This window comes from Myodes glareolus, chromosome 10 (genome assembly GCF_982192425.1).
Source record: "Myodes glareolus chromosome 10, mMyoGla1.1, whole genome shotgun sequence".
Taxonomy (NCBI): domain Eukaryota; kingdom Metazoa; phylum Chordata; class Mammalia; order Rodentia; family Cricetidae; genus Myodes; species Myodes glareolus.
Window position 1 is genome coordinate 67,359,364 of NC_142035.1, and position 21,576 is coordinate 67,380,939.

Genomic DNA, 21,576 nt, shown 5'->3' on the forward strand with positions numbered 1-21,576 from the left:
GTCAAGTCATAGCTGGTTATCAGGCAGAAATTTCCTTTATGACACTCTGAAGTTGTCATATAGACACTTATGACTATCATCATTGTTTTCATAACTTGGACAGTAATAATTTTTAGTATGCTTTTATGGGAAAGGAACCAAATAAAATTTTCTTTAATGTAAAATATTCCAGCTTTTATTTTTATTGTGTCAAACACTAAATATCCAGATAGTCTCAGTTGTGCATAAATAATAACATAACAATACAATTAATTGTTCAGAAAATTAATGAAATGGTATTTCAAATTAGTGTCATTAATTTGGAAACTATATAAAATATAAGTTATGATCATTTAGAATAAATTGAGGCAGTATTAAAACCTTCATCAATTACTAAGTAAGGTAAAAATGGAATATTACAACTGTCATAAGGTTTGAGGAATAATTTAAGATTTTTCTTCTTTCATTATCTTAATCTCATGGCTACAGAAAATATAAGACTTTCCCAAAAGTTTAAATTCCATTGCCTCAGACGTCTCATTGCAGTTTTCATCTCTGTGTATATAATGTGATTAAGAGAGGAGTGACCACAGAATAAACCATAGCAAGGAATTTATCTAATGATCTGTTGAGAAAGTACCAGGCATAAATGAAGACTCAAGGTCCAAAAAAACAGAACAACTGTGATGTGAGCAGTCAGTGTGGACAGAGTCTTAGATGATCTATCAGAAGTGTGATGCTAGATGGTCATTAGAATGACAGTGTAAGAGATAATTAGAAGAACAAAAGAACAAACAGTAACTATGCCACTGTTGGCAATGACCATGATGTCCAACCTCTATGTGTCTGCACAGGCAAGTTTGATTATTCTAGACAGGTCATAATAAAAGCTGTCAGCCTTATTGGGATCACAAAATGGTAAGTTCATGCTGTGGGACAATGGCCTTTTATCCTGTCACTTGTATGATTTTTAATAAAACATTGCCAGTAGCCAGGCAGGAAGTATGGGGGGTGACCAGGTAGGAAGTAGATGTGGGGCAATGAAAATGCTGGGAAGAGGAAATCACAGTCTGGAGTTGTGACCCAGCCACAGAAGAAGCAAGATGTGACTGCCAAACCAAATAAGGTACCGAGCCACATGGCTAACATAGACAAGAATAATGGGCAAGTATATGTTATAAGAGTTAATAAGAAGTCTGAGCTACTAGGCCAATCAGTTTTATAATTAATGTAGACCTCTGTGTGTTTCTTTAGAACTTAATGACTGCAGGAACTGGGCAGGACAGAATCCCCAGTCAACATAATGGTGCCCACCCTACGGATAATTGCATCCACAGAAAACCTGAGAGAGCTTTGGAAGTAATTCTAGACATAAAATGACAGTCTAAGCATAGCTTCTTGGTAGCAGCAATTTCTTGGGTCTACTCTGCTTGCTAGAGGCTAGCAAGCACTCTCATTTAAGAGAGAATTCTGGAATCAGCTTTAGCTTTTAAAACAGTCCTGCCACAAAACAATTAAATGGTGTTGATGAAGAGCTGACCACATGTTTTTCAGTTGTTGCAGTCACCTTGAAACACCATAGAGTTGTAGCAATTAACGTGGCTCTGGTGGTACCTCCACCATGAGGTTGGAATTTCAGAAAGATAAGGAATGGACTAGCGCCAACCATCAAAGCCGGAGCTTTAATCCTAGCAATATTGCTTAGCAAATTAAAGACTCATGTGATCAGAAAAGAAAAGATATACAGTAAAGATAGATTCAAAGACAAAGAAAATCTCTAAATGGTTTACAGTGTGTTTAAAAATATATGCAGAGTCCGCCAGCCATCCCAGCTTCCATCCAGAGGGCCATCGGAGGGGTGAGTGTAATTTGGGCACGTGGCAGGGGCCCGGCGAGGAGGAGCTAGGACTTTCCTCGACCCCATAGACTCCCAGGTCAGCCTGCTCTGCTGGCTCCACCCTGCTAACGCCTCCGCCAGCCATCCCAGCTTCCATCCAGAGGGCCATCAGAGGGGTGAGTTTGCTTCGGGCCTGCGGCAGGGGCCCGGTGAGGAGGAGCTCGGACTTTCCCCGACCCCATAGGCTCCCAGGCCAGCCTGCACTACTGGCTCCACCCTGCTAGCGCCCCCGCCAGCCATCCCAGCCTCCAGCCAGTGGGCCATCGGAGGGATGAGTTTGCTTCAGGCCAGCGGCAGGGGCCTGGCGAGGAGGAGCTCGGACTTTCCCCGACCCCATAGACTCCCAGGTCAACCTGCAGTGCTGGTTCCACCCTGCTAAGCTCTCCCGCCTGCCATCCCAGCTTTCATCCAGGTACAAATTTCTATATTTCTCCCCTCCCACTGGGACCATAAAATTTCCCCAGCTCAGCTGCCTTGCACACTGGGCCTGCTCTGTAGGCACATCCCGGAAAGAGAGAGTGCCTGTGCTTCAATAGCCTGCCTGAGGAAAGGTAGGCATTCTATCAGTGAACTCCCTGCCCAACAAGGGAACCTGACCCGCTACCAGAAGTTCCAATAGAGAGCATTTGAATGAAGAGATGGGCAGACGCCAAGGCAAGACATCCTCCAACAATCTGAAAAACAACATGAAAACATCAGATCCCAACGACACTACAACAGAAGGATTTGAACACTCTGACGCAGATGAAGTGGAAAAAAGTGCCATTATGAAAGCAATAGAGTCCCTTAAACAGGATATGAATAACTCCCTTAAGGAACTGGTCGAGAAGTATAGCAAAAAGTTTGAAGAAATGAGTATAGAAATGGATGAGAAATATAACAAAAAGTTTGAAGAAATAAGTAAATCCGTGAATGATACCCTGAGAAACCAAGAAAAAACAATCAAACAAGTAAAGGAAACAGTCCAAGAATTGAAAACTGAAATGGAGGCAATGAAGAAAACACAAAACGAAAACCGGCTGGATATGGAAAACCTAGGTAAATGAGTGGAGACTACAGAATCAAGCATAACCAATAGAATACAAGAGATAGAAGAACGAATCTCAGATTCTGAAGATACCATAGAGAAAATAAATGCTCTGGTCAAAGAAAACAGCAAATTCAACAAATTCTTTTCACAAAACATTCAGGAAATCTGGGACACAATAAAAAAACCGAATAATAGGGATTGAAGAAGGAGAACTGCAGATCAAAGGCCCAGAAAATATATTTAACAAAATTATAGAAGAAAACTTTCCCAATCTAAAGAACGATATTCCTATGAAGGTTCAAGAAGCATACAGAACGCCGAATAGATTGGATCAAAAAAAAAGTCCCCTTGCCATATAATAATCAAAACACAAAACATTCAGATTAAAGAAAGAATATTAAGAGCTGCAAAGGAAAAAGGTCAAGTGACTTATAAAGGTAAACCTATCAGGCTTACACCAGACTTCTCTATGGAAACCATGAAAGCCAGAAGATCCTGGATAGAGGTACTGCAGAAACTAAGAGACCATGGATGCAAACCCAGACTACTATACTCAGCCAAGCTATCACTCACTATCAACGGAGAAAACAAAATATTCCAGGATAAAAATAAATTTAAACAATTCGTAGCCACAAATCCATCCCTACAGAAAGTAATAGAAGAAAAATCGCAACCCAAGGAATCCAACATTGCCAACACTGCCTACAATAACCCAGACATCTAGCGACCCTTCACAACCACAACTCAAAGAAGAGAAACACACAAACTCTACTACACACACACACACACACACACACACACACACACACACACACACAAATAATAAACGGAATCAACAACCACTGGTCATTAATATCACTTAATATTGATGGACTCAACTCACCTATAAAAAGGCGCAGACTTTGAGACTGGATAAGAAAACAGGATCCAACATTCTGCTGTTTACAAGAAACACACCTCAACCACAGAGATAGACATCTACTCAGAGTAAAGGGTTGGGAAAAGGTTTTCCAAGCAAACGGACCTAAGAAACAAGCTGGTGTGGCCATTCTAATATCTAACAAAATTGACTTCAAACTAAAATCTATCAGAAGAGATGGAGATGGACATTTCATACTCTTAACAGGAACAATTAATCAGGAGAAAGTCTCAATCCTGAATATCTATGCCCCTAATATAAAAGCACCCACTTATGTAAAAGAAAAACTTTTAGAACTCAAGGCAGTCATCAAACCACACACACTAATAGTAGGAAACTTCAACACACCTCTCTCAGCAACGGACAGATCAATCAAACAGAAACTCAACAGAAAAATAAGAGAATTGCTAGAGGTAATGAATCAAATGGACTTAACAGATATCCATAGAACATTCTACCCAAAAAGGAAAGAATATACCTTCTTCTCTGCAGCTCATGGAACCTTCTCGAAAATTGACCACATACTCGGTAACAAAGCAAATTTCCACAGATACAAAAAAATATTAGTAATCACCTGTGTCTTGTCAGATCACCACGGAATAAAGTTAGAACTCAATAACAATTCGAATTCCAGAAAGCCTACAAATGTGTGGAAGTTGAACAGTCAACTACTGAATCATCCTTGGGTCAAGGAAGAAATAAAGAAAGAAATTAAAGTCTTCCTTGAATTTAATGAAAATAAAGACACAACATACTCAAACCAATGGGACACAATGAAAGCAGTTCTAAGAGGAAAGTTCATAGCGCTAAGGGCCCAATTAAAGAAAACGGAAAAGCATATATTGGAGACTTAACAGCACACCTAAATGCTCTGGAAAAAAAGAAGCAGACTCTCCCAGGAGGAGTAGAAGATTGGAAATAATCAAACTGAGGGCTGAAATCAACAAAATAGAAACACAGAAAACAATCCAAAAAATCAACGAAACAAAAAGTTGGTTCTTGGAGAAAATCAACAAGATTGACAAACCCCTAGCCAAACTAATCAAACGGCAGAGAGAGAACACTCAAATTAATAAGATCAGAAATGAAAATGGGACATAACAACAGACACAGTGGAAATTCAGAGAATCATTAGATCTTACTACGAGAGTTTATATGCCACAAAGTTGGAAAATGTACAAGAAATGGATTGGTTTTTAGATAAATACCATTTACCAAAGTTAAATCAAGAGCAAGTGAACAATCTAAATAGACCTATTAGTTGCGAAGAATTAGAAGCTGTTATCAAAAACCTCCCCACCAAAAAAAGCCCAGGTCCAGATGGTTTCAATGCAGAATTCTACCAGAACTTCCAGGAAGAGCTAATACCTATACTCCTTAATGTATTTCACAATATAGAAACAGAAGAATCATTGCCAAACTCTTTTTATGAGGCTACAGTTACCCTGATACCAAAACCACACAAAGACACAACCAAGAAAGAGAATTACAGACCAATCTCACTCATGAACATTGACACCAAAATACTCAATAAAATACTGGCAAACCGAATCCAAGAATACATTAGAAAAATTATCCATTATGATCAAGTGGGCTTCATCCCAGAGATGCAGGGCTGGTTCAACATACACAAATCTATCAATGTAATCCATCATATAAATAAATTGAAAAAAAAAAACCATATGATCATTTGATTGAATGCTGAAAAAGCATTTGACAAAATTCAACACCCCTTTATGATAAAGGTGTTGGAGAGATTGGGTATACGATGATCATACCTAAATATAATAAAAGCAATATATCGTAAGCCGACAGCTAACATCAAATTGAACAGAGAGAAACTCAAAGCCATTCCACTAATATCAGGAACACGACAAGGCTGTCCACTCTCTCCATACCTCTTCAATATAGTGCTTGAAGTCCTAGCAATAGCAATAAGACAACATAAGGGGGTCAAGGGGATTCGAATTGGAAAGGATGAAGTTAAACTTTCGTTATTTGCAGACCATATGATAGTGTACATAAGCGACCCCAAAAACTCTATCAAAGAACTCCTACAGCTGATAAACACCTTTAGTAATGTGGCAGGATACAAGATCAACTCCAAAAAATCGGTTGCCCTCCTATACACAAAGGATAAAGAAGCAGAGAGGGAAATCAGAGAAACATCACCTTTCATGATAGCCACAAATAGCATAAAATATCTTGGGGTAACTCTAACCAAGGAAGTGAAAGACCTATTTGACAAGAACTTTAAGTCCTTGAAGAAAGAAATTTAGGAGGATACCAGAAAATGGAAAGATCTCCCCTGTTCTTGGATTGGGAGGATCAACATAGTAAAAATGGCAATTCTACCAAAAGCAATCTATAGATTCAACGCAATTCCCATCAAAATTCCATCAAACTTCTTCACAGACCTTGAGAGAACAATAATCAAGTTTATATGGAAAAACAAAAAACCCAGGATAGCCAAAACAATCTTATACAATAAAGGAACTTCTGGAGGCATTACCATCCCTGACTTCAAACTCTATTACAGACCAACAGTATTGAAAACAGCTTGGTATTGGCATAAGAACAGAGAAGTCGACCTATGGAATCGAATAGAGGACCCGGGTATTAACCCACAAACATATGAACACCTGATATTTGACAAGGGAGCTAAAGGTATACAATGGAAGAAGGAAAGCATCTTTAACAAATGGTGCTGGCGTAACTGGATGTCAACCTGTAGAAGAATGAAAATAGATCCATATCTATCACCATGCACAAAACTCAGGTCCAAATGGATTAAAGACCTCAACATTAATCTGACCACTTTGAACCTGATAGAAGAGAAAGTGGGAAGTAGTCTACAAGATATAGGCACAGGAGACCAGTTCCAAGCAGAACTCCAGGAGCTCAGACAATAAGAGAAGCAATGAATAAATGGGACCTCCTGAAACTGAGAAGCTTCTGTAAAGCAAAGGCCACTGTCAGTAAGACCAAAAGGCTACCTTCTGACTGGGAGAAGATCTTCACAAATCCCTCATCAGACAAAGGTCTGATCTCCAAAATATACAAAGAACTCAAGAAACTAGACACTAAAACTCTAACTAACCCAATTAAAAAATGGGGTACTGAACTGAACAGAGAATTCACAACAGATGAACTCCGAATGGCCAAAAGGCACTTAAATGCTCAACCTCCTTAGCAATCAGGGAAATGCAAATCAAAACAACTTTGAGATATCATCTTACACCTGTCAGAATAGCCAAACTCAAAAACACCAATGAGAGCCTATGCTGGAGAGGATGTGGAATGAGGGGAACACTCATCCATTGTTGGTGGGAATGCAAACTTGTGCAGCCACTGTGGAAATCAGTGTGGCGGTTTCTCAGGAAACTGGGAGTCAACCTCCCTCAGGACCCAGCAATTCCACTCTTGGGAATATACCCAAGAGATGCCCTATCATACCACAAAAGCATTTGTTCAACTATGTTCATGGCTGCACTATTTGTAATAGCCAGAACCTGGAAACAGCCTAGGTGCCCCTCAATAGAAGAATGGTTAATAAAGGTGTGGAACATATACACATTAGAGTTCTACTCAGCAGTAAAAAACAATGACATCTTGAATTTTGCATGCAAATGGATGGAAATAGAAAACGCCTTACTGAGTGAGGTAAGCCAGTCCCAAAAAGAGGAAGATGGTATGTATTCACTCATTTGTGGATTCTAACCATAATTAAAGGTCTTTGAGCCTATTATTCGTGATCCTAGAGAAGCTAAATAAGAAGGTGAACCTGTTGAAAATCATGTAGCTATCTGCCTGGATATTGGAAATAGACAAGAGTCCCAGGTAACCTCGGTGCATGGGGGGGGGGTGGGAGGGTTGTTGGAAGGGGAGAGGGTTAGAGAGAAGGGAGTAGTGGAGGAATGGGGAAAGCTAGGTGGACTGGGATGGGGGGAGGGAGGAAGGATGGATATGAGATCAGGGAAGAATATATTTCAACTAAGGGAGTCATTTTCGGGTTTACAGGAGACTTGATTATAAATGGGATCCCAGGTCCAAGGAGAGATCCCCAGAATGTTCTCTAGACAGAGGAGAAGGTGCCTGAACTGGCCTTGGCCTATAACCATACTGATGAAGATTTTGCTTATCACCATAGATCCTTCATCTGATGATGGATGGCGATACAGTTGGAGACTCACATTGGAGCACCGGACTGAGCACCCCATGCTCCAAATGAGGGGCAGAAAAAGGAAGAACATGAAAAAAACTCAGGACCGCGAGGGGTGCGATCACCCACTGATACAAGGGGACTGATCTAATGAGAGTTCACCAAGGCCAGTTGGACTGGGACTGAACGAGCATGTGATCCAACCAGATTTTCTGAATGTGGCCGGATCTCTGAATGTGGCTGGTCCGGAGCCTTTCTGAAAAGCCACTGACAATGACACTGGGACTTGTTTCCTCTGCATATGCTGGATTTTTGGGATCCAGTCTGTTCGGATACTCACCTTCAGGGACCTGGAAGGAGTGGGGAGGAACTTGAACTTCCCACAGGGCTGGAAGCCCTGACTGCTCTTAGGGATGAAGAGGGAGGAGGAGGGGGAGGGAAGAGTGGGAGGGTGTTGGGAGGAGGGGCGGAAATGAAAACTTTCATAATTTAATAAACTTTAAAAAAAAATAAAAAAAGTATTTAATAGTAAAATAAATATATGCAGACTTAAAAAAAGAAAAAAGGTTAAAGTTCTTAAGAAAGAAATGAAGAGAGTATTTGGGTATTGTGGTACACACTTTTAATCCCAATGCTTAGGAGGCAGAAGCAAATAGATCTCTGTGAGTGTTAGGTGTGGTGGCACATACCTTTGGTCCAAGTACTTGGGAGGCAGAGGCAGGCAGATTTCTGTGAGTTCTAGGACAGCCTGGTCTACAAAGGGAGTTCCAGGACAGCCGAAAATATATAGAGAAACCCTGTCTCAAAAAGCCAAAAATTAGGAATAAAAATAGAAGAAATAAAGGTTAAAATAAAGCCACATAAAGATGAAAAATACACAGAGTCTGATATTGTATTTTATTATGTTCTCTTCGAATTTTTTGAATGCTGAGGAAGGAGCAACAGTTGCCAGAAGATATTTATTTATATATATTTGTTTGTCCGAGTTAATCCAAGATAGGTATTTTGAAAATACCTTGACTTCAAAATTGAAGTCAAAAGATCTGTTACTTTTGAGAAGAGGTTTTGCTTTTGTTTCAGCTGGTAATGAGAGGCTGTGGATTCATTCTGAGTTAAGAAAAATCAGGTTTTATCAAGGAAGATCTCTGAGAAATCTCCGATAGATGCGATTTCTTCATCTAGAACAGATTCAACACTGCTGCCAGAGATGATCAAGTTTCACAGGATACTCTCGTCATAATTTTTGATCATAATTCTCAATTTTCTTTAGGTCTCCATAAGATATCAGCATCCCCAGTCATCAGGAAGTAGTAAAAAACTATGCCCACATCCCCCCCAAAATGGGCTATGGATATTTTCCTTCGTTTAGAATGTTGATTACAAGTTGTTATAGATAATGGTCAGGAAGAAAGCTAAACAAGGGAGAATTGAATCAGAGTTCTTGTTTGGGAGAAGTGCTGTGGGACAAGGGTCTTTTATCCTGTCACTTGTACTATTTTTAATAAAATGCTGATTGGCCAATAGCCAGGCTGGAAGCATTGTGGGGGGGAGGCAACCAGGCAGGAAGTAGAGGTGGGCAACAAGAATGCTCAGAAGACTAAAGCACCGTCTGGAGTCATGACCCAGCCACAGAAGAAATAATATATGACTGCCTCACTGAATAAGGTACTGACCCATGTGGCTAAAAGAGTAAAGAATAATGAGCTAATATAAGTTATGAGTTAATAAGAAGTCTGAGCTACTAGGCCAATAAGTTTTATAATTAATGTAGTTTTATAATTAATGTGTGTTTCTTTTGGACATAATGACTGTGGGAACCAGGCAGGACAAAAACTTCAGTCAACATGATCACTGCAAAGGCTCATTGACTCACTGAGTGTAGGAAGCCTATTCCTCATGAAGCAATCACAATGCTAACACACACATTGTCACATAATTGCAGTGTAGTATTGAGGCTTACAACTTGCTACATATCTGTCAAAGCCCATGGCTATGAGGGTCACCATCTCACTTCCCCCAAAGAAGTGAAGGAGAAATATCTGTGCAAGGCAGCCCTTGAGAGAAATGACCTTACGTTTGCAGAAAAAGTCAGCAATCATCTTGGGAGCTGTCACAGAAGACAGAGACAGAATGAGAGGTTGGCCAACAGGAAGTACATAGGAGAGTGGAGGTGGGAATCAGAAGTCACAGTGATGACAATAAGAAGGTTGCCAAACACAATTCCTACATAGAAAACAAAATAGAATGTAAACAGAAAAGATCTGAAATTCTTGAGAATCAGAGAGTCCAAGAAAAATGAATTCATTCACCACAGAGTGATTTGTTTCCCTTGTTGATTCATTCCAGAAGAGAGTCTCTGCACTTGCCTTGGAGAAGACAATGGAAAGGAAATCGGTGTTGTTATGTGCAAATTTTATCCTTGGCTCACTCATTAAGGATTTGTTATGATCTACTTCATGCAAGCTCCCAAGCAAAAATCACAACTCCTAATTTATACTACATTGCTCTTTGCTTGAGCTCTTTTAAGGTAGCAAAGGCTTCCATGTCTCCATGGTTATAAACTGCATCCTCACACAATGCTACCGTCCTGGCTGTTCTATCTGTCTCCACTCTTATCCTTGCTGGCTTCCTTTTTCTCTGAAAGTCAAAACACTGTGGTGTATAGAACATTCCTTATATTTTTTATGTTAAATTGTTTAGAAGAAAAAAATTGCCTAAAGGAAGCAAAAGGTAGAAATTAGAACAAAATATGTAAAAATATATGATTTAAAAAGATTATGAGGCACAGTAAATATGTATAACATAAAAGATAGATGGGTATGGTGATTAATGTCATATGGGAAATGTGAGGATATAAGGAGCTATGTTTCTCAAATTTCTTGTGAGAATTCTGTTATTTGTTAATTTTGGGGTATTTATTTTATCACAACCCATTGTGCTCAGAAATTGTTAATTCATACAGATCTCTCTATCCCTTCCCATTTAAGAATCAAATTACTGTTTACAAATTTTCATAAAATTTAGTGACGCTATTTTTTTCTAAACATAAGGACAGATTTAATCATAAAATAATTTATGAAACTTCATTTAGCTCCTGTCTTCTTTACCCAGCGTCATAAAATCATCATAGTATTGTTCATCCTCAAAGAGGTTTTCTCTTTTGAGATACATTATGGCATGAGTAGTTCATTAAATACTTTATTTAGAATTATTTAGAATCATATTATGCTAATTAAAGTTGTTCTGAATGTTTGCTTATTTTCAAAATTTTGAAACATTAAATTTTACTGATAGGGAAGGAAAAATTTCGGATCATATCCTCATGGTACGTATGACAAGGATGAAGGTGGTTCAATGGTTCTCATGTGCAGAACAATCAAAATCCATCATAGTAGAAAACAAGAATTACAGAATATTGCTTTATAGGAAAAAAAATTTAACATTAACTCTGGGTCATGCCTTAAGAATTTATATTGTTAATAGGAGAATGATAAAATGGAATCTTCATCAAGTATCCTTTTCCCAGTACAGTCCCCTTAGTCTTATTTGGGACTCTTAAAAAGACTCAAAAAGTTTTAGAAGAATGTAATAGTTTTATTATTAAATTTGCATTTATTGAAGAGGTCCTCCTGCATCTTACACACTGATTTTATTGGAATATGTAAGGTTCAAGAGTGATTAAAGAGAGAACCTTGCATCATATTAACTTTGGATTCAATCCTTAAAATATTGTGATTTTCATAAGTGTCTTTTGCCTTGACATTTTTCTTTCTTTCTCTTTTTTAAAAGAAAACATCTTTATACTTACAGAAATGGGAATCAGGACTTTGGGCTTAAACACAGATTTTCTGCTTGATCCAGGATGTATTAAGAAAACTTTCTGGGATTTCATTCTTCTGTTTTCAAAGTATTACAACCCAATCCATAATTCTCAGAATTTCTACAGTTCTAACAATACATATTGCAACTTCTGTATGAAATAAATATAACCATCATTTTACTTTAACAGGATCCTCCAGAAAGAACCTCACCCCCATGACAGCTGGAAGTAATTCTAGAGGACGATTCTATTGAATGGAGCTGGGATCCAGTGCAGGCTTTTCTGTAAAGGCCGTGGGGCCGCCAAGGTGCTGTGTGTGCTCAGGCTGCTAGGCCCACGCCACGAGGTGGGAAAAAGGCCCCACTTTGGGCGCCAAATAATGGTGAATCAATCTCACAACAATTATGCTTTAAGGGGGTATTTGTTTTGGGGGGTAAAACTTACATACAGCATAAACCGTCAGGAAGGGAGCCCAGTCGCTGGAGCAGGAGCCGGAACCAAGCGCCGAAACCAAGAGGCCCAAGCTATCTGTGTAGATTCTCCATCATGTGTTATCTGAGTTTTCTGTTCCACCCAGTCCTTGTTCTCCCTGGTTCCCACAGTCATTAAGTCCCAAAAAAATCACACAGAGGTGATTTACTTAAATTTAAACTGATTGGCCCATTAGCTCAGGCTTCTTATTAACTCTTATAACTTATATTAGCCCATTATTCTTATCTGTATTAGCTGGGTACCTTATTCAGCAAGGCAGTCACATCTTGCTTGGTCTGTGGCAGGCTCACAACTGCAGAGGAATGGGCTTCACAAATTTCAAGATGGTCATTAATTTTTTTCTGACGTTTAGTGTTCCATTGTGTAAATGTACCAACTTTTTCTTATTCATTCTTTGGTCTAGGGGCTTTTAGGTTGTTTCTAGTTTCTGGCAATAACAAACAATGCTGCTATGAACATAGTATAGCACATGTCCTTGTGGTATGATTGAGCATCCTTTGGTATCCAAAAGTGGTATTGCTGGGTGTTGAGGTAGGTTTTCTAATTTTCTGAAAAGTTACCATACTGATATCCAAAGCAGTTGTACCAGTTTTCACTTCCACTTGCAATGGCAGAGTTTACTTTTACCCCACATCATATTCAGCATAAGTTTTCATAAGTATTTATGATCTTGGCCATATTCATTCTTACAGGTATAAGATGGAATTGCAGAGCTGTTTTGATTAGCATTTCTTTGATGACTAAGAATGTTGAGCATTTCTTGTAGATCAGGCTGGCCTTGAACTCAGATCCACCTGCCTCTGCCTCCTGAAGGCTGGGATTAAAAGCCTGTGCCACCACCATCCATTGAGCATTTCCTTAAGTGTCTTTCAGCTATTTTAGATTCATCTGTTGAGAGCACTCTGTTTAGGTCTGTGCCCCTTTTCAATGGATCATTTGCTCTTTTGCTGACCAATTTCTTGAATTCTTGTATATTTGGAGATCAGTCCTCTGTCAAATGTGGGGTTGCTGCAGATTTTTTTGCCATTCTGTAGTCTGCCATTTTGTCTTGTTGACTATGTCCTCTGATTTACAGAAGCTTTTCAGTTTCAGGAGGTTTCATTTATTGTTTCTCTAAGTGTCTGTGCTACTTGGTTATACTTGGGTAGTTATCCCCTATGCCAATGTGTGCAAGTATACTTTCTACTCTTTCTTCTATGAGGTTCAAAGTGGCTAGTTTTATGTTGAGATCTTTGATCCATTTGTACTTGAGTTTTGTGCATGGCAATAGGTACGAATCTATTTACATTCTTCTACATGTTAGTATGCAGTTATGGTAGTATCGCTTGTTGAGTATGCTTTCTTTTTTCATTTTATATTTTTTAATTCTTTGTCATAAATCAGATGTCCGTAGGTGTGTGGATTGATATCCGGGTCTTCAATTTGGTTCCATTGGTCTTCCTGTCTTTTTTTATGCCAACTAGACATTTTCAGTACTAAAGCTCTGCAGTAGAGTTTGATATCAATGATTGTGATGCTTCCAGAAGTTTCATTATTATTGTTTTGGCTATCCTGGGTTTTTTCTCATTCAAATATTTACACTTCCTCCCCTCCTCCCAATCCCTTCCCGCTCCCCCAAACCCCCTCCTTCTTCTCCCACCCTTCTTGAGAGAGGGCAGGGAACCCTGCTCTGTGAGAAGTCCAAGGCCCTCCCCCATACATCCAGGTCTAGGGAGCTGTGCATCCATATAGAGTAGGGTCCCAAAAAGCCAGAACATGCCGTACAAATAAGTACCAGTGCCTTTATCAATGGCTTCTCAATCAGTCCTCCTTGTCAGCCATATTCAGAGAGTCTGGTTTGATCTCATGCTCATTCAGTCCCAGTCCAACTGGTTTTGGTGAGCTCCCATTAGAACAAGCACACTGTCTCAGTGGGTAGACCAACCCCTCCCAGTCCAGACTTCCTTGCTCATCTTCTCCCTCCTTCTGCTCTTCAACTGGACCTTGGGAGCTCAGTCCATTTCTCTGACGAGGGTCTCTATCTCTATCTGTCCCCCAACAAGATTCTATGGTGATATTTGAGATAATTCAGTGTGATAGTGGAGCAAGGCCAGTTCAGGCACCTTCTACTCTGCTGCCCAAGGACCTTTCTGGGGACATCCCTGTGGACACCTGGGATCTCCTCCTCTTGAGCAAAGTCTCTTGCCAACCCTAAAATGGCTCCCTTAATGTAGATATCTTCTTCCCTGCTCCTATGTCTGCCCTTCCTCCATCTCCACCTTCCTACTCCCCCAAGCTCTCTCCAGTCTTTCCTTTCTCCCTTCTCTCTCCCCTTCTCCCATTCCCCCAACATCACCATCACCCCACATTCCACCCCCATGCTCCCAACTTTTGTACAGAAATCTTATTTGTTTCCAATTTCCAGGAGGATCTATATACATTTTTCTTTGGGTTCACCTTGTTATTTGTCTTCTCTGGGCTTGTGAACTATAGGCTTAACTACCTTGGTATATGACTAAAGTCCACTAATGAGTGAGCACATACTATATTCATCTTTTTGGGTCTGGGTTATCTCACTCAGGATAGTGTTCTCTATTTCCATCTATCTTCATGCAAAATTCAAAATGTCATTGTTTTTTTACCACTGAGTAGTACTCTAATGTGTATATATTCCACACTTTCTTTATCCATTCTTCCAGTGAGAGGCATCTAGGTTGTTTCCAGGTTCTGGCTATTACAAATAATGCTTCTATAAACATAGTTGAACAAATGCTTTTATATTATGATTGTGCATCTCTTGAGTATATTCCCAAGCGCGGTATTGCTGGATCCTGAGGTAGGTTGATTCCGAATTTCCTAAGAAACCGCCACACTGATTTCCAAAGTGATTGCACAAGTTTACATTTCCACCATGAATGGATGAGTGTTCCCCTTACTCCACATCCTCTCCAGCAAAGGCTATCATTGGTGCTTTTGATTTTAGCCATTCTGACAGGTGTAAGATGGTATCTCAAAGTTATTTTGATTTGCATTTCCCTGATCACTAAGGAAGTTGAACATGACCTTAAGTGCCTCTTAGCCATTTGAACTTCTTCTGTTGAGAATTCTCTGTTCAGTTCAGTGCTCCATTTTTTAATTGGGTTAATCAGAATTTTAAAGTCTAGTTTCTTGGGTTCTTTATATATTTTGGAGATCAGACCTTTGTCTGATGTGGGGTAGGTGAAGATCTTCTCCCATTCAGTAGGATGCCTTTTTGTCTTAATGACAATGTCCTTTGCTTTACAGAAGCTTCTCAGTTTTAAGAGGTCCCATTTAATCAATGTTGCCCTTATTGTTTGTGCTACTGGGGTTATATGTAGGACATAGTCTCCTGTGCCCATGTGTTGCAGTCTACTTCCCACTTTCTCTTCTATCAGGTTCAATGTGGTCAGATTTATATGAGGTTTTTAATCCATTTGGACTTGAGTTTTGTACATGGTGATAGATATGGACCTATTTTCATTCTTCTACAGGTTGACATGGTCCAGTTATGCCAACGCCATTTGTTCGAGATGCTTTTTTTCCATTGTATACTTTTAGCTCCTTTGTCAAAAGTCAGGTGTTCATGGGTTTCTGGGTTAATATCCGGGTCTTCTATTCGATTGCATTGGTTGACTTCTCTCTTTTTTTTTTATACCAAGATGTTTTCATTACTGTAGCTCTCTAATAGAGTTTGAAGTCAGGGATGGTAATGCCCCCAGAAGTTCCTTTATTGTATAGGATTATTTTGGCTATCCTGGGTTTTTTGTTTGTTTGTTTGTTTTTCCATATAAAGTTGATTATTATTCTCTCAAGGTCTGTCAAGAATTTTGTTGGGATTTTAATGTGGATTGCATTGAATTTATTGTTTGCCTTTGGTAGAATAGCCATTTTTTACTATGTTAATCCTACCCATCCAAGAACATGGGAGATCTTTCCATTTTCTGGTATCCTCTTCAATTTCTTTCCCCAATGTCTTAAAGTTCTTGTCGAAATGATCCTTCACTTCCCTGGTTAGAGTTACCCCAAGATACTTTATGCTATTTGTGGCTATCATAAAAGGTGATGATTCTCTGATTTTCTTCTCTGCTTCTCTATCCTTTGTGCATAGGAGGGCTACTGATTTTTTTGAATTGATCTTGTTCCTGCCACATCACTGAAGGTATTTATCAGCTATAGGAGTTCTTTAGTAGAGGTTTTGGGGTCACTAATGTACACTATCATATCTTTTGCAAATAATGAATGTTTGACTTCTTCCTTTCCAAACTGAATCCCCTTGATCTCCTTATGCTGTCTTATTGTTACTTCTAGAACTCAAACCACTATGTTGAAGTGATATGGTGAGAGTGGACAACCTTGTCTTTTTCCTGATTTTAGTGGAATGGCTTTGGGTCTCTCTCCATTTAATTTGATATTAACTGTTGGCTTGCTATATATTGCTTTTATTATATTTACGTATGATCCCTGTATCCCTAACTTCTCCAAAACCTTTATCATAAAGGGGTGTTGAATTTTGTCAAATGCATTGTCATCATCTAATGAAATGATCACATTTTTTTCTTTCAGTTTATTTATATGATGAATTATGTTGATAGATTTTCATATGTTGAACCATCCCTGCATCTCTGCGATGAAGCTTCCTTGATCATAGTGGTTTTTTGTTTCTCCATATGAAGTTGAATATTGATCTTTTGAGGTCTGTGAAGAATTATGTTTTAATTTTAATGGGTATTGCATTGAATCTTAGAATGCTTTTAGTAAGATTGCCATTTTTACTATGATGATTCTACCTACTCAAGAGCATGGTAGATCTTTTCATTTCTAGTGTATTTTAAACTTTTTTCTTCAAAGATTTAAAGTTTTTGTCATACAGGTCTTCCACCTGTTTGGTTAGAGTTACTCCAAAGTATATTATGTTTTTTTGTGGCTATTGTGAAGGGTAGTGTTTCTCTGAAAACTTTATCAGCTTATTTATTATCTGTGTAATGGAGGGCTACTGAGTTTGAGTTTATCTTGTATCCTTCTACATTACTCATGGTGGTTATGAATTATAGAAGTTCCATGGTTGAATTTTTGAAGTCAGTTATGTAAACTACCAAATCATCAGCTAATAGGTGAATTCGACTTCTTTTTTCTGTATTCTTTTATTTCCTATTGTTGTCTTATTGCTTTAGCTAGAACTTCAAGAACTATACTGAATAGATATGGAGATAGTGGAAACCTTGTCTTGTTTCTGATTTAAGTGGGATCTCTTTGAGTTTCTCTCAATTTAGTTTCATGTTGGCTGTTGATTTGCTCTAGATTGCCTTTATTATGTTTAAGCATATTCTTTGTATCCCTTGATCTCTCCGAGACATTAATCATGAGGATATGTTGTATTTTGGTGAAAAGTTTTTCAGCATCTAATAAGAAGATCTTGTGTCATTTTTTTTCAATTTGTTTATATGGTGGATTACATTGACAGATTTTCATGTGTTGAACTATCCCTGCCTCTCCAGTATCAAGCTGACTTGATCATGATGAACGATTTTTCTTATTCTATCAGATCATTTTGGGTGAAAAGTAGAATTCAACAGCAACACTAATTTCAGAAATCCCACAAATACTTGAAAATTAAATAATGCTCACTGGAATCACAAATGGGTCAAGGAAGAAATAAAACAAGTAATTAATGACTCCCAAAAATTCAATGTAAATGACCACACAACATAGACAAATTTATAGGACACAATGAAAGCAGTGGTAAGAGAAAAGTTCATAGCCAAAAATACCTACAGAGAAGCTGGAAAAATCCCATACTATTGAGTTAATAGAACCCCTGAAATCTCTAGAACAAAAAGAAGCAAAATCACCCAGGAGGACTAGATGGCAGGAGATAATCAAGTTACGAGCTGAAATCAACAAAATAGAAATAAATAAAACAATACAAAGAATCAATGAGTTCAAGAGTTGGTTTTTCAAGAAAATCAACAAAATAGACAAACTAAACAGAAGACAGAAAGAGAATATCTAAATTAACAATGTCAGAAATGAAAAGGGGACATAACAACAGACAAGGAGGAAATCAGTACATTTTTCAAAAATCTGTCCTCCACAAAATTGGAATACTTATAGAAAATAGACAGATATCTCTGGATAGATATAATTATGTACCAAAATTAAATCAAGACCGAATAATTAAATATACATATAACTTCCAAAGAAATATAAACAGTCATAAAAAATCCCCAGCCCAGAATTCTACAAGATTTTCAAAGAACAATGAATACCAATAGTCCTTATATTGTTCCACACAATAGAAACAGAAGTAACATCGCCAAACTCTTTTTATGAGGCTACAAATACCCTGATAACAAAAGCACAAAAAAATTACTAATTAAGAGAATTACAGATTAATCTCACTCATGAGCATTGATGCAAAAATACTCAAGAAAATCCTGACAAAATGCATCTAAGAACACATAAATAAAATCATGGGCCATGTTAAAGTTGTCTTCATCCCAGAAATGCAGGGATGGTTCAATATCAAAAATATGTTTTCTCTTAATACCTTAAGTTGACTGAAGAAAGTTCTTGAAATACAGTTAATAATTTATTTCATAAAATCTACTGACATAAATGACAATTTTATTTGAGAAAAAATTCACAGACTCAAGTATGGCAGCATTTGGCAAAAAGCTCATTATTGGGATTAACAATATCTACACAAAAAGTTAATGATTGCCCTTAAGTAAATCAAAAGTGATATCTTTGTAGTGTTTTGATTAAATTTTGAAAGAACTTGATAAAATGTCAATTACTGTGATGAATGAAATTGGAGAATAATTAGGTTAGGATATACCAGTGTTTTTAATAATACTGTAGATTACAACAAACTATGGAAATTTTACACATATGTGTTTATCAGTTAAGAAGAAATAGATGAAGTTGCAAAAAAATATTATACCTTTCCCTTATGATTCAATATAAGGTAAAAATTCATTTCTCACATTTCTCTTTATTGTACTTGAAGTCTGATAAAGGGAAAATGTTTAATTGGGTGTCTTACATTTTAGAGGTTTAATTCAGTGGAACAATCACTGGAGCTTGAGCTGTGTAGGATTCTCCTGGCATCTATCTCGAATTCTCCTGGTGAAGGTGTGGATCCATTGTGGTTGACTTCTTTGGGACATTGCTTCCAGATGTGATCGGCCCATGTTGGCAGTCATTAAAGATGTGGTGATGGTCACTATCCAGGACAGATTGGGTGTCTTGGGCTTCTTTTGGCGAATGTAGGGCAAATCATGGTAATGAGACTGAGCAGAAATAGGACAATTCTGTTGTCTCTGTTCTTCCTATTTCTCAGCACTAAAGACAAACATGCACTGCTGCCTGTGTGACCAGCCTCCAGCCACACAAGGCTTTGACAGAAGTCCATGGAGTTGGTGAGGCCAATCCTTTCTATCTGAGGGGGCCTAAGAAAAAGGCACCCACAAACTCTCTTGATGATTTCCTTCTTCATTCTTTCTCTTTTTTATTCTCTCTCTCTTTCATTTCACATTGTTTTACAGTTTTTATATCCCAACAAAATCTTCCAGGCAGTACAAGAGTCAAACAATTGCATTACATTTTTCAAGTGAATAATTATAGGTAAAAACATGTTTTTCATTTCCCTCACATGATTAAAAATTTTCCGTGTTACAGATGAGAACCCCCTATCCCAAAAACTCACATACATTCATAACTAAGCAACTTGTTATAGATTAACCACATGGCAAGCAAAGTATTTTTGTCAGGTCTTATACTGTCAGGCTAAATTTTGTAGTTACAAAGAAAGGGCAAATTACTTTATTATTCACCTTGATAAGTAAAGTTATTAGGAATTTTAATCAGTCAGCTCTACTTTAAATTGTTAGGGTATACATCTCTTCCTTAATTGTTTTATTTTCATATCAGGAGATTGAGGACATAAATGGGTATAAGGAACTTATTATCACTTTTGGTCACCAATCAAACCTAGCAAGAAGAGTACATCAGCCAGTAATAACTGGGCTTTGTTGTTCTTGTTCCTTCACCTTAAAGAGTTCTACATTCAACTATGTGCTTTTCTCAGGTTTTCCACCTTAAAGTTATTTAACAGAAACATCTTGGACTAACTTTGTGATTTTCAAAACACTGATTCATCTGTTATGCACTGCTAGGCCTACATAGATCTCTCTCAACATTAAGTTAAAAGAACTAAAAGTAGTTGGGGTATGGGAACTCAACTGTTAATCATACCTTGAGTCACAATCCATGTAGCTCCTTAAGTGAAACTCACAGACCCTGGCTATGAACGGTATCCTGATATTTACTTTATTCATCAAACTCAATATAAGATTTCATTATTATTTTACACTATATTACAGGAAGTGGAGATCTCCCCACGTCTACACACACCATGTTAGATACCAGAGAAAGAGAGCCCCAGTAAACCTGTAAAGCACAACAGATGCAAAAGACTTTACAGGGTCTGTAGACTTGTTACCTTGCCTAAATAAGATTGGCCTACCAGAGGATTCCCTTCTGGTGGGCTGACACCTAGAACTTCAATTGCAACTAGCTGCTTCTCTGGCATGGCCCACAGCAAGCATGCCGGAGGCAACTGGGATACCTGGACAAAATTGTCATCCTACAATGTGTCCAGCAGAATATCACCCACTTTGGAGGCAACCCTGGCCTAGTCACTATTTTTGATGAGTGTGCAGGTGGCACAAATGTTTCTTCACATGTTGTGTCCCCTGTGTGCCAACGACTCTTCCATGGTACTATAATGGAAAGTGGAGTCTCCTTGCTTTCTGCCCTCATCTCCAACACCTCTGAGGTCTAAACAGTGAGTGCTCTCTACCATACATTCCTGAGCCTATCAACACAACCCTTAAATACTAGTACTCTGGTATTCTGTTCTGTGGAAAAAACAAGGATCACAGGAGATTGCTTCTTTGCATTAGTTTCTGAGAGGCTTAAGGTTGGAATCCACTACTCTCTGTTTTCTTTAGGCTGACTATGATATGTGATCAGAAAGACTGTACTCAGCAGTTCTATCATTGACAAAAAAAGTATGTATGAGTTGAAGAGCTATGTCAATGTAAAATTACTTTGCCATTCTTATGGTGATGAGGGATTTTAAAGAACCTCTTAATATGCTTGCTGATTCACAATGTGCAAAAAGAGTTATCTTGCATATTGATACTGTGGAATTTATACCAGATAATACAGAATTGACTTCATTATTTATCCACGTGCAAGACATGATCAGGAA

The 21,576-nt window shown here is 38.3% G+C and overlaps 1 pseudogene; it reads right to left on the reverse strand.

Annotated features, from left to right (window-relative positions):
* Nucleotides 1-445: 445 nt before the first annotated feature.
* Nucleotides 446-10,419, reverse strand: LOC148120685 (olfactory receptor 4F4-like; annotated as a pseudogene).
* Nucleotides 10,420-21,576: the final 11,157 nt, after the last annotated feature.